The following is a 10,486-nucleotide window of genomic DNA, read 5'->3' on the forward strand; positions in this document are numbered from 1 at the left end:
CACTGGCAAAAAAAAAAAAAAAAAAAAAAATGTAATATGTAGAATAAAGAGGAAAAATGTAACGACACTTGGGTAGCCCAAAGTAGCGGAGAAAGAGTAGCGTTTTTTCTTCAAAAAGCTACACTTAGTAAAACTACACACATTACACAGTACATTTTTCTCAAAAAGTTACTCAAATAAATGTAATGGAGTACATGTAACGCGGCACTACCCACCTCAGCCAATTATTCAATGTGAGGGTTCACTTACTGTATCTCATCCAGCCTGTCCTGAGAATTACTCTTTGTATTAATAAGCAGATTTTAAGGGTGGGAGGCCAGCCCCCCCCCCGGCCGAAAAGTTTCATGGCATGTAATTGACTTTCATATATACTGTATATATAAGTTGTTAAGCAATAAAACTGCAACAACATTTTTTAAAACATTTTTATAAAGGGTCGAAATTATTTTTCAAGCACCTTAGACAGTTATTTGCTTTGCATATAATTTAAAATATAAATATCTACATTGGAGAGAAAAATATTTTTTTTAATGATTTTTTTTTTGGATTGAAAATATTTTTGGGGGATTGAACCAACTTTTTGGGGGAGTGAATGATTTAGACACAAATTTCCTAATCATAATATGGCCCAAACACAAAAAGGATTGCTTCAAAGAAAATGTTTTTTCTATGATTGAAATTTTTCTTTTTTGGATTGAAGTGATTATTTTTGAAAATGTATATTTTTTTGAAGCAACTTATTTTTTTGATTGAATAATAAAGAGAAAAATGTCCTAGCCAAAATGTGGCCCAAACACAAATCAACATTACTTCAATCAACAAGTTGCTTCAAAAAACAAAACAAAAAAAGTGACTTCAATAAAAAAAATTAAAAAAAAAGATAAAAAAATTAAAATTAATCAAAGAAAAATTTCTTTCACATGCATTTTTTTTTTATTTTATTTTTTTTTAGTTTCAAATTTATTTTTGCATTTAAACACCTTTTTTTTTTTTTGATTGATTTTTTTGATTGAGGCGACTTTTTTTTGGTTGAAAATATATATTTTGATTGAAGCAACTTTTTTTGATTGAATAATAAAGACACAAATCTACCTCCATATGGCTCTGCCCAGGCGATACAATTTTTGACTGGGGTAACTACATTGGCACAACACCGGCGGGCATACCAAATTTAATGGATGACGATCTTGGCGAAAAGTATTGCCTAAGCAGCCTGATTTAGAATTCCCCTCAAGAATGATAGGAAACAAAAAATGCTCATTGTCCACTTAATATTATAAATATTCTTGTAAGTTAATTTTATTGCTGACACTGCGTCTTGGGGTCATCAACAAGTTTTGCCCCCCCCCCCCCTGCCCCAAAAGTCAAACTCCGCCTATGTTTGTATTTAGTTAAAAATATGAAAATAAAATTACATGTGCTACTAGGCTGAGCTGACGATTGTTGCGAATTTAACCAGGAAAAGACCAAGTTATGTTCAATCCATTGGTTGGATCGGGCTATCCAAGAATATTGGGTAATGATGAAGCACATGCTGCTCGAGCAGACATAGCATGTTTTAAATGCCAGTCAGGGTTATTCCAACTAAAGGTCCCAGGTGAATTCGGGTGGACTCTTCAAACGTGAGCTAATTCCACACGAGAGGCTACGTTATTAGCTTCCTGCTGGCTTTCATCTCCAAAGCTTTTCCTAGGGAAACAAAGAGCAGCTCTTGCCTGGGAGAGGAACCTATCCTGGGAAAAGGTGGGGGAGGATGGGATACATTGGAAAAGAAAAGAAAGGGATTTAGTTTGTTTCATGTGTGAATTTAAAGTTAGTTTACAGTATGCTAAAGATGTGGCTTCTTTTCCATTTGAATGATAACATGCTGGCTTGTGTTGTAGGTCTCAAGACCGTCTACAAGTTGAGGCTTCATACTCTATAGACCCTACTCACGTGACGTCACAACCACGCCCCCGCGCCATATTGTCCGTCAACTCGTGTTGATGCATTACCGCTACGTAAATTCCTCCTATTATGGCGTGTTTTTCTGCTCGTTAACATTAATAATCAAAATGGTGAAGGCGTGTGTGGCGGTCGTTTGCAATAACAGAGAAGATAGACGTAGAGACTTGAAGTTCTACCGTATTCCGAGAGACCCGGAGAGGAGAGCGAGATGGACTACTGCAATTCGACGAGAAAACTGGGCTCCAAACGATTACCACAGATTATGTAGTAGTCATTTTTATATCTGGTAAGATGCATTTAATATATATTTAGAGGGTTTTGCGCTGACAACCACAATTAAGATCATTGCTAGGCTAATCGCCGACAACATACCGTTTCAAATGCAAGATGCTTATTTCTTCCACCATCTTTATTTTTTTGAATAATACTTAGCTGGTAACAAGTGAAAGAAGCTGGCCTCGTCTACGGATCATCGGTTAAACAGGGGTGTCCAAACTTTTTGCAAAGGGGGCCAGATTTGGTGTAATAAAAATGTGGGGGGCTCCCTGGGCTGATTTACGTAGAACAATACATTTAAAGACATTTTAGCAAGCCCTTCTGTGTGTCACATTTGCTTCATTATTATTATTTTTAATTCACAATTTCAACAATCTCGCCTTTGTGGCTTTCTCTTTCGACCCTCGGGCTCTTGCGAAATACTGCCGCTGTGAAATTAAATTAGCTTCAAGTTGCTTTAATTTCTCGTTACGTATCTTCCGCGACTGTCTCTTTGCAAATGAGGCAGACACAGTTGTGTATTTTATTGAAGAAATAGTCCAATATGCACCTATCCCAGTCAACTTTTTTTTTTCCATTGATTGTTGCCATTTTAGAAAATTGGAAGTAAAGGGTCACACGGGGTAATGTTGCTTTGAGTGCTGCTCTTAAAGTTTTTCAAAGTTTCTTGAGAATAGGCTGAGTTTCTGTGGACAAGATAGTTGTAGATATCAGGGTAGCAGATGTCAGGCAGAGACGGCGAAGACAGCAGGTCGAAAAACATCGATTTAGGCATCAAATATGGATCTGGCGAATGGATAAACTGAAGCTTTTCCACATAACGCCTTTTATGCAACGCATCCAATGAGTTTACAGCGTCAGATAATACCGGGGCTTCCATGAATTGCTCTATAAATTGCACGACTAATTGAAACCATTGAGAATAGGGCTAAACAATGACGGACAATATGGCGGCCGGATCCAGCGACACGTCATTTTGTGACGTTGGTGAGTAGGGTCTATAGCAAAGTCAGATTTTGCCTCGGCTCCCGTATTTGCTAATAGGGTAGCAATCAGGGAGCTAGGCATTATGAGCAATGTAGTTTTGAATTTGAACTGCTGCGTTTGGAAACATGCTGGTTGAATCGCTTGTCAGTTTATTTCAGTTATTGTTTGCGTACAATTTAAAACATTGTATGAGAATAAAAATTGAGTGGGAATAACATTTTGTCAACGACAATTGTCGTGATCGTAATTTTAAAAAATGTTGAGTTGGCACATAGCCAACTGTGTGTGTGTATTAACTGGACTACATTTCCATGAGTCTGCATTATATTATTTTTTTAATAATATATATATATTTTTTTAATTGTTTGATTTTTTTTTTTTTTTTAGGAAGAATAAAGCCTGTTGAGTAAAAAAAAAAAAAAAAAAAAAAAAAAAAAAAAAAGTGGGAGATATACGCATCTTTGAGTGATATTCGAGTAAAATTCAAGCATCTCGAGTCCGGGCCGATTGTCCTCTTTTTTGGAAATCAAAATATGGTCACCCTATTCATACCCTATAGGTATATGCTAACCTTTTGTTGAAAATATAATTTGTTACCATAAACTGTTTCAACCCAGATTATTTTTTAAACTCCATTAGAGTTCATTAAAACCTACACTGGAAGCATAACCACAGCTCAAATTCCCAACCCAATCCCTAATTTGAAAGCCTAACCCATACTTCAAACCTTTTGGCTCTAGACACAAGCTTGAAACCATAACCATTGAGTGAAACTTACCTGAAACACTATTTGAAAAGCCTAAAATCTTGAAACCCAAATTACTAGTACATAAACTGAAACATTAATTTGAAACTCCCCTTTATTAAGGCTAACTTGTAATACTTGTTCCTGTCATCCATGCTGAGCATAAAGTGTATAGCTCTATCTCGTGGATAAAATGTGCATTGCAAGTAAGAACCACATTTTATTCCTTTTTTTTTTTTTTTTTTAATCGCTGAGTGACTAAGTTAAGAACCACATTTTATTCCTTTTTTTTTTTTTTTTTTTTAATCGCTGAGTGACTATGTTTGGTCATTAAAAAAACTCAATGCAATGTGTGTGGACAACACATTGGGTAATGTAGGCCACAAAATTAACATTTGGTTGACATGACTCAAAATGTGATGTCCACGTACACGAGGATGCCACGTCTCCCATTATACAGTGGTATGAAAAAGTATTTGAACCTTTTGGAATTTCTCACATTTCTGCATAAAATCCCCATCATATTTGATCTGATCTTTGTTAAAATCACAAAGATGCAAAAACGGTCTCTGCTTTAACTAAAACCACCCAAACATTTATATGTGTTCATATTTTAGTGAGGATAGCATGCAAATGAAAGAAGGGGGAAAAATAAGTGAACTCTCTGCCTAAGGTGACTTAAAGAGCAATTAAAACCTAATTTTTACCAAACAATTTAAGTCAGATGTGTTCCCAATCACTGATGAGTGGTTTAAAGCTGCCCTGCCCTGCCCACTATAAAACACACACCTGGTAAGAATAGTCTTGATGAAAAGCATTGTCTGATGTGCATCTTGGCTCTTTCAAAAGCTGTCTGAAGACCTGCGATCAAGGATTGTTGTTTTGTATAAAGCTGGGAAAGGATACAAAACCATCTCTAAAAGTCTGGATGTTCACCATTTGACAGTCGGATGAGTTGTCAACAAATGGAGAGAATTTGGCACTGTTGCTTCTCTCCCAACGAGTGGCCTTCCACCAAAGATGACGCCAAGAGTTCAGCGCAGAATACTCAGAGGGAAAAAAGAACCCTGGATTGTCAGTTAAAGACGTACAGAAATCAATGGCACAATCCAATATCTATGTGCAAACATCAACTATTTGTAAAACTATGGCCAAAAATGGTATTCATGGGAGGGCTTCACGGAGAAAGCCACTGCTGTCTAAAAAAACACATTGTTGCTCGTTTAATGTTCGCAAAAAGGCACTTGGACACTCCACAGAAGTTCTGGCAAAATATTTTGTGGACTGATGAAACCAAAGTTGAATTATTTAGGAGTAACACACAACGTCATGTGTGGAGGAAAAATGGAAAAGCTCACCAACATCAACCACCACGAAGCTTGATGGAGGGGAGCATCATGATTTGGGGCTGTTTTTCTGCCTCAGGCCTTGGACAACTTGCAATCATTAATGAAAGAATTAAGTCAAAAGTTTATCAGGATGTTTTGCAGGAAAACCTGAGGCGGTCTGTCAGACAGTTGAAGCTTTAAAGAGGATGGATACTGCAACAACACAATGATCCAAAACACATAAGTAAATCAACTTCAGAATGGTTTCAGAAGAACATACCAGTTATACACGTTCTGGAGTGGCCAAGTCAAAGTCCAGACTAGAACCCGATTGAGATGCTGTGGCATGACCTACAGACAGCAATTCGTGCCAGACATCCCAGGAATCTGACTGAACTACAGCAGTTTTGTAGGGAAGATTACGCCAAGATTAGTCCTGATCGATGTGCCAGCTACAGGAAGCATCTGGATGAAGTTATTCCTGCCAAAGGGGGGGCACAAAATATTAAATGTGATGGTTCACTTATTTTTCCCCCTTCTGTCATTTTTTGCATACTAATTAAAATACGAAAACCTATAAAAGTTAGGGTGGTTTTAATTAAAGCAGTTTTTTCATCTGTGTGATTTTGACAAAGATCATATCACATTTGATTTTATGCAGAAATGTGAGAAATTCCAAAAGGTTCACTTTTTCATACCACTGTGTTATTACTATTAATTTTTCAAAAAATACTTTGTCATGTATAATTCAGCTGAATTTAAGAATTTGAAAAAATATATACTAGAATATTTACTATTAACTAGGGTTGTTCCGATCATGTTTTTTTTGCTCCCGATCCGATCCCGATCGTTTTAGTTTGAGTATCTGCCGATCCCAATATTTCCCGATCCGATTGCTTTTTTTTTTTGCTCCCGATTTAATTCCAATCATTCCCGATAATTTTTCCCGATCATATACATTTTGGCAATGCGTTAAGAAAAAAATGAATAAAACTCGGACGAATATATACATTCAACATACAGTACATAAGTACTGTATTTGTTTATTATGACAATAAATCCTCAAGATGGCATTTACATTATTAATTCTTTCTGTGAGAGGGATCCACGGATAGAAAGACTTGTAATTCTTAATGGATAAATGTGACTTTGTATATTCTGACTAAATATTGCCATCTAGTGTATTTGTTGAGCTTTCAGTAAATGACACTGTAGCCATTTAACTGTTCTGCCTAATTGCATGATGAGAAGTGCAACCATGACTGTGCGTAGTGGCACCAATTGATATATCTTCTCTGCGTTGGGAAATAACACAGGGTGTAAAGAAAACGATCAACTACTACCTTACTTCCCCAAATTGCTTTCCCACGATATTTTTAATTGTTGAGAGAGGGATTTTAAGGCTTTAGCCAATTAAAAAAAGGCTCCAAAGACTGCCAAAATTTGCTCTAAACATTTTACGCTGCCTTTTACCTCTATATATAAGTAAATCAGCGCCATTATAGATTGAACGCGACAATGCGTGAGTGGGTCGTGCAGCGCATGCGTTAATTGCGTTAAATATTTTAACGTGATTAATTTTTTAAAAATTACCGTCGTTAACGCGATAAATTTGATAGCCCTACTTTAAGCCAAAACTAAAGACTTTGGATGAGTGTAAGACATTTTGTCTGTAAAGTTAAATACAATTAGAAAACGATTTAAATTAAAAAAAATATATATATATATATATATATATATATTAAAAAAAGGCACGTCTGATATTTTTATGCCGATTACGATACTTTGAAAATGACGTGATCGGACCCGATCACATCTTTACCATTAACTCATTGCCCGCCATTGATAACGATAAAACATCCAATTCATTTAAACCGCGCCGTCAATGGGACACATCGAGTGCCCTATAAACAGTTAATAATGTACAAACACAATAGAAATGACAACAAAAACCAGCAATGATATGTTGACATTTATTGTGTGGTGACGCCTTATATATACACACACATCCATTTTTTTTTAACACCTAAAATGTACATGAGCGGAAATAATAAATTAAACCCGCCTTCCAGTCATCAGCGTGGACACATTGGCAAACGGGATGAGGACAGCGGTGGTTACATGATCAACATGGGTTAGTGTTTTCAATATAGAAATATGTACAGTATACATTTTGGATTTTTTTTTTCCCGTTGACTATACTAGTGTGCTACATACATCTCAACAATAAAATCATTCACTTGTTCCTTATAAAAAAAAATCATACATTTTAGTGTGTGGACTTATAACTTTCATATATGTACAAACAAACCTGTTTAGTGGTGTCTCTCTACCGCTAATTTGGGATTATACACACACAGTGACTCACAGAGAACGCACAGGATACACTGAAGGGCCCTCACACTTAAACATGCATCCTACAGTACTATTGAGCAGGTGTGTGTATTCAAAACATGAATGTGTTGTGTCCTCGCTCTCTCGATACCATTTCTATTAAAGATATTGCACTCGAGCCACTCAACTTGCATGCAAATGAGTCAGTTAATGTTTGCTAAATCTTTGGAAGACTAATGTACATTGTGTTTAATTACCTAGTACACATAGTTTAGTCTAAAGATGGACATACACTTGTACGATAAGTCAATTAAAAAACAGTGAACCTCAACATTTTCACTTTTTTTTTTTTACATTTAAAAAAAAAAATTTTTTTAAAGGTTTTATTCCAATAAGCGCATTCAAACGAGTTGAGGATTTTAGTTTCGAATACAGGTGCCAAATTTTTTTTTTTTTTTTTAAATGAAAGTACAACTTTTTCACAACTAGTCGGTTTAGGTATAAATCTTTACAATAGGGGTCCAGACATTTCACCCCACATTTATATTTTTTCAATAATCTCTTCGAACCTGTGCGAGGAGTAAAATACTTTTTTTCCCCCATTATTGTTGATAATTGTTTATTGCTGGCGAACTACTACACTCTTAAATCCAGTTGTAAGTGATAACAATGGCCAACCCCCCCCCCCAACCCCCCCCACCCCCCCCACCCTTTCATCTGCAATCAGTTTTTGCTGTATGCTTTGGTTTCATGCAATCAGCAATTTGGATATTTATACAGTGTATCACAAAAGTGAGTATACCCCTCGCATTTCTGCAGATATTTAAAGTGCTTGTGACACGAAAAAGCATGTTTATTTCATAATACACGCGGTATTTTATGCTCCTGAATGATATGGACCGCTTGGATGTGTTTGGAAGCGATCGCTATATTTATTTAGTTTTTTGAATCCCGCGCCAGGAAAATGAGTGACTTCCGGCTTCGGTCTCGCATTGAGGAGGAGGGCGCTGTGACGTGTACGGTAGAAGACGTCCTCTTCACGCTACAGTGTACTGTTGTGTATGAGGACGAAGGATTCATCTGATTTTGCGGATTAATACTTTTATTTTTTGCATCACGCCAGCCAAACGGCTGCAGAAAAATCATTCTGTATGCGGGAGAGGCGTATGCGCCTTTTTGGAGTTTCAAAAGGTTCCCATTCACCGTGGATATTTACTGTGGGACCATTGGACTTACAAGGAAGTGAGTAAACATCTTGTTTTGTATTATGTCAAATACGAATACAGTGATTACAAAGTAAACACTATAAAATTCCTTTAAATAAAGGACTACTTACGTTTGATCATTGATAGGCATGTAAAAAGCTATCCTCACGCTCATTAGCAGTTAGCTGTTAGCACGTTAGCTACACAACAATTCCAGCCACCCTCCTCCAGGGAACGAACTGTAAATTGCTCTCCGCCGGGCGGTTTGCCGATCCGCAAAGAAACTCGACAACCGGGTCGTCATGTCAAATAATCCAGGCTAGTTATGTGTGATTTTCCACTTCGAAGACTTTGAAACATCCCTCGGTTCGGGTTAGCATGTCGGCTAGCTGTCACTCCTTCTGGTCTGTTTACATTCTCCGAAGCCGGGGAAGGGAAATGACATATGTCCGATTTAGGTGTCATAAAATATCGTTCGGCAGGTGTGACAGTAAAGGTAAAGTCGACTGTTTTGACCATTATGGAGTAATTTTGCCATGTCGTCTTGAATAAATGGATTTTTATTATTTTATATTCCATTTAGCACAAGTTATTTGTCATGACCATGCCATTTATTTAGCAATTGGGGAAAGTACTTGGGTAAAAAGAATATCCTGTAAAAATATTGAAGTAAAGAGACAGAAACAATGACATTTTGCCGCTCTCTTCGTCGCGTTTTCCTCATTGTGAATAGTTCCCCCTCGACGGGCTGACTGGTCCTTCTCAAGCCATTTATATAGCTATTGGGGAAAAATACTTGGATAAAAAGAATATCCTGTAAAAATATTGAAGTAAAGAGACAGAAACAATGACATTTTGCCGCTCTCTTCGTCGCGTTTTCCTCATTGTGAATAGTTCCCCCTCGACGGGCTGACTGGTCCTTCTCAAGCCATTTATATAGCTATTGGGGAAAATACTTGGATAAAAAGAATATCCTGTAAAAATATTGAGAGTAGAGAGACTGAAACAATGACATTTTGCAGCTCTCTTCGTCTCGTTTTCCTCGTTCTGACCAATTCCCCCTCAATGGGCTGAATAGTAAAACCGATGAGCCTAGTCTACCGCTGACGTCATCCACCTGTTGGGGACGCTAAAGCCCTATAATTGTAGGCGTGGCTAACCGGCAGATTAAAAGACTAATTTCTCGTCATCTGCGCTTTGCTAAATTGTTGTATATAGTCGAATCGTCTCAAAATATGATTCTAATTCACATAATAATGCCATTTAAGACTTTTTTTCTGGTGTCGTATGCTCTTTAAGTATATCTTTTCATGGGACAACGCTGACAAAATGACACAATGAAAAGTAGTCTCTGTGCAGCTTATATAATAGAGTTCATTTCCCCCCTCAAAATAACTCAAAACATTGCCATTAATATCTAATCCCCTGGCAATAAAAGTGAGCACACCCCTTAAAAACTACGTACATCCCTAAATGTCCAAATTGAGTACAGCTTGTCATTTTCCCTCCAAAATGTAATGTGACTCGTTACAGGAGTGCTGTCAGCATTGCTGCAGAGATTGAAGAGGTGGGGGGGTCAGCCTGTTAGTGCTCAGACCATACGCCACACTCTACACCAAATTGGTAAGCATGGCTGTCACCCCAGGAGGAAGTCTCTTCTGAAG

The 10,486-nt window shown here is 37.2% G+C and overlaps 1 long non-coding RNA gene across 3 annotated transcripts; it reads right to left on the reverse strand.

Annotated features, from left to right (window-relative positions):
* Positions 1 to 1,422: 1,422 nt before the first annotated feature.
* On the reverse strand, positions 1,423 to 6,811 carry LOC130917761 (uncharacterized). Of its 3 annotated transcripts, none has more exons than XR_009063513.1 (4): positions 5,564 to 6,811; positions 5,314 to 5,496; positions 4,745 to 5,022; positions 1,423 to 1,733 (listed from the first exon to the last, which is right to left on the reverse strand). It is a non-coding gene; the product is annotated as an uncharacterized LOC130917761 (long non-coding RNA). The 3 variants fall into 3 exon arrangements; XR_009063512.1 differs by having other exon boundaries at positions 4,745 to 4,816; positions 4,892 to 5,022; positions 5,314 to 6,811; XR_009063511.1 differs by having other exon boundaries at positions 5,314 to 6,811.
* Between the last annotated feature and the right edge of the window lie 3,675 nt (positions 6,812 to 10,486).

Source organism: Corythoichthys intestinalis, chromosome 6, assembly GCF_030265065.1.
Source record: "Corythoichthys intestinalis isolate RoL2023-P3 chromosome 6, ASM3026506v1, whole genome shotgun sequence".
In the NCBI taxonomy this organism is placed as follows: Eukaryota; Metazoa; Chordata; class Actinopteri; order Syngnathiformes; family Syngnathidae; genus Corythoichthys; species Corythoichthys intestinalis.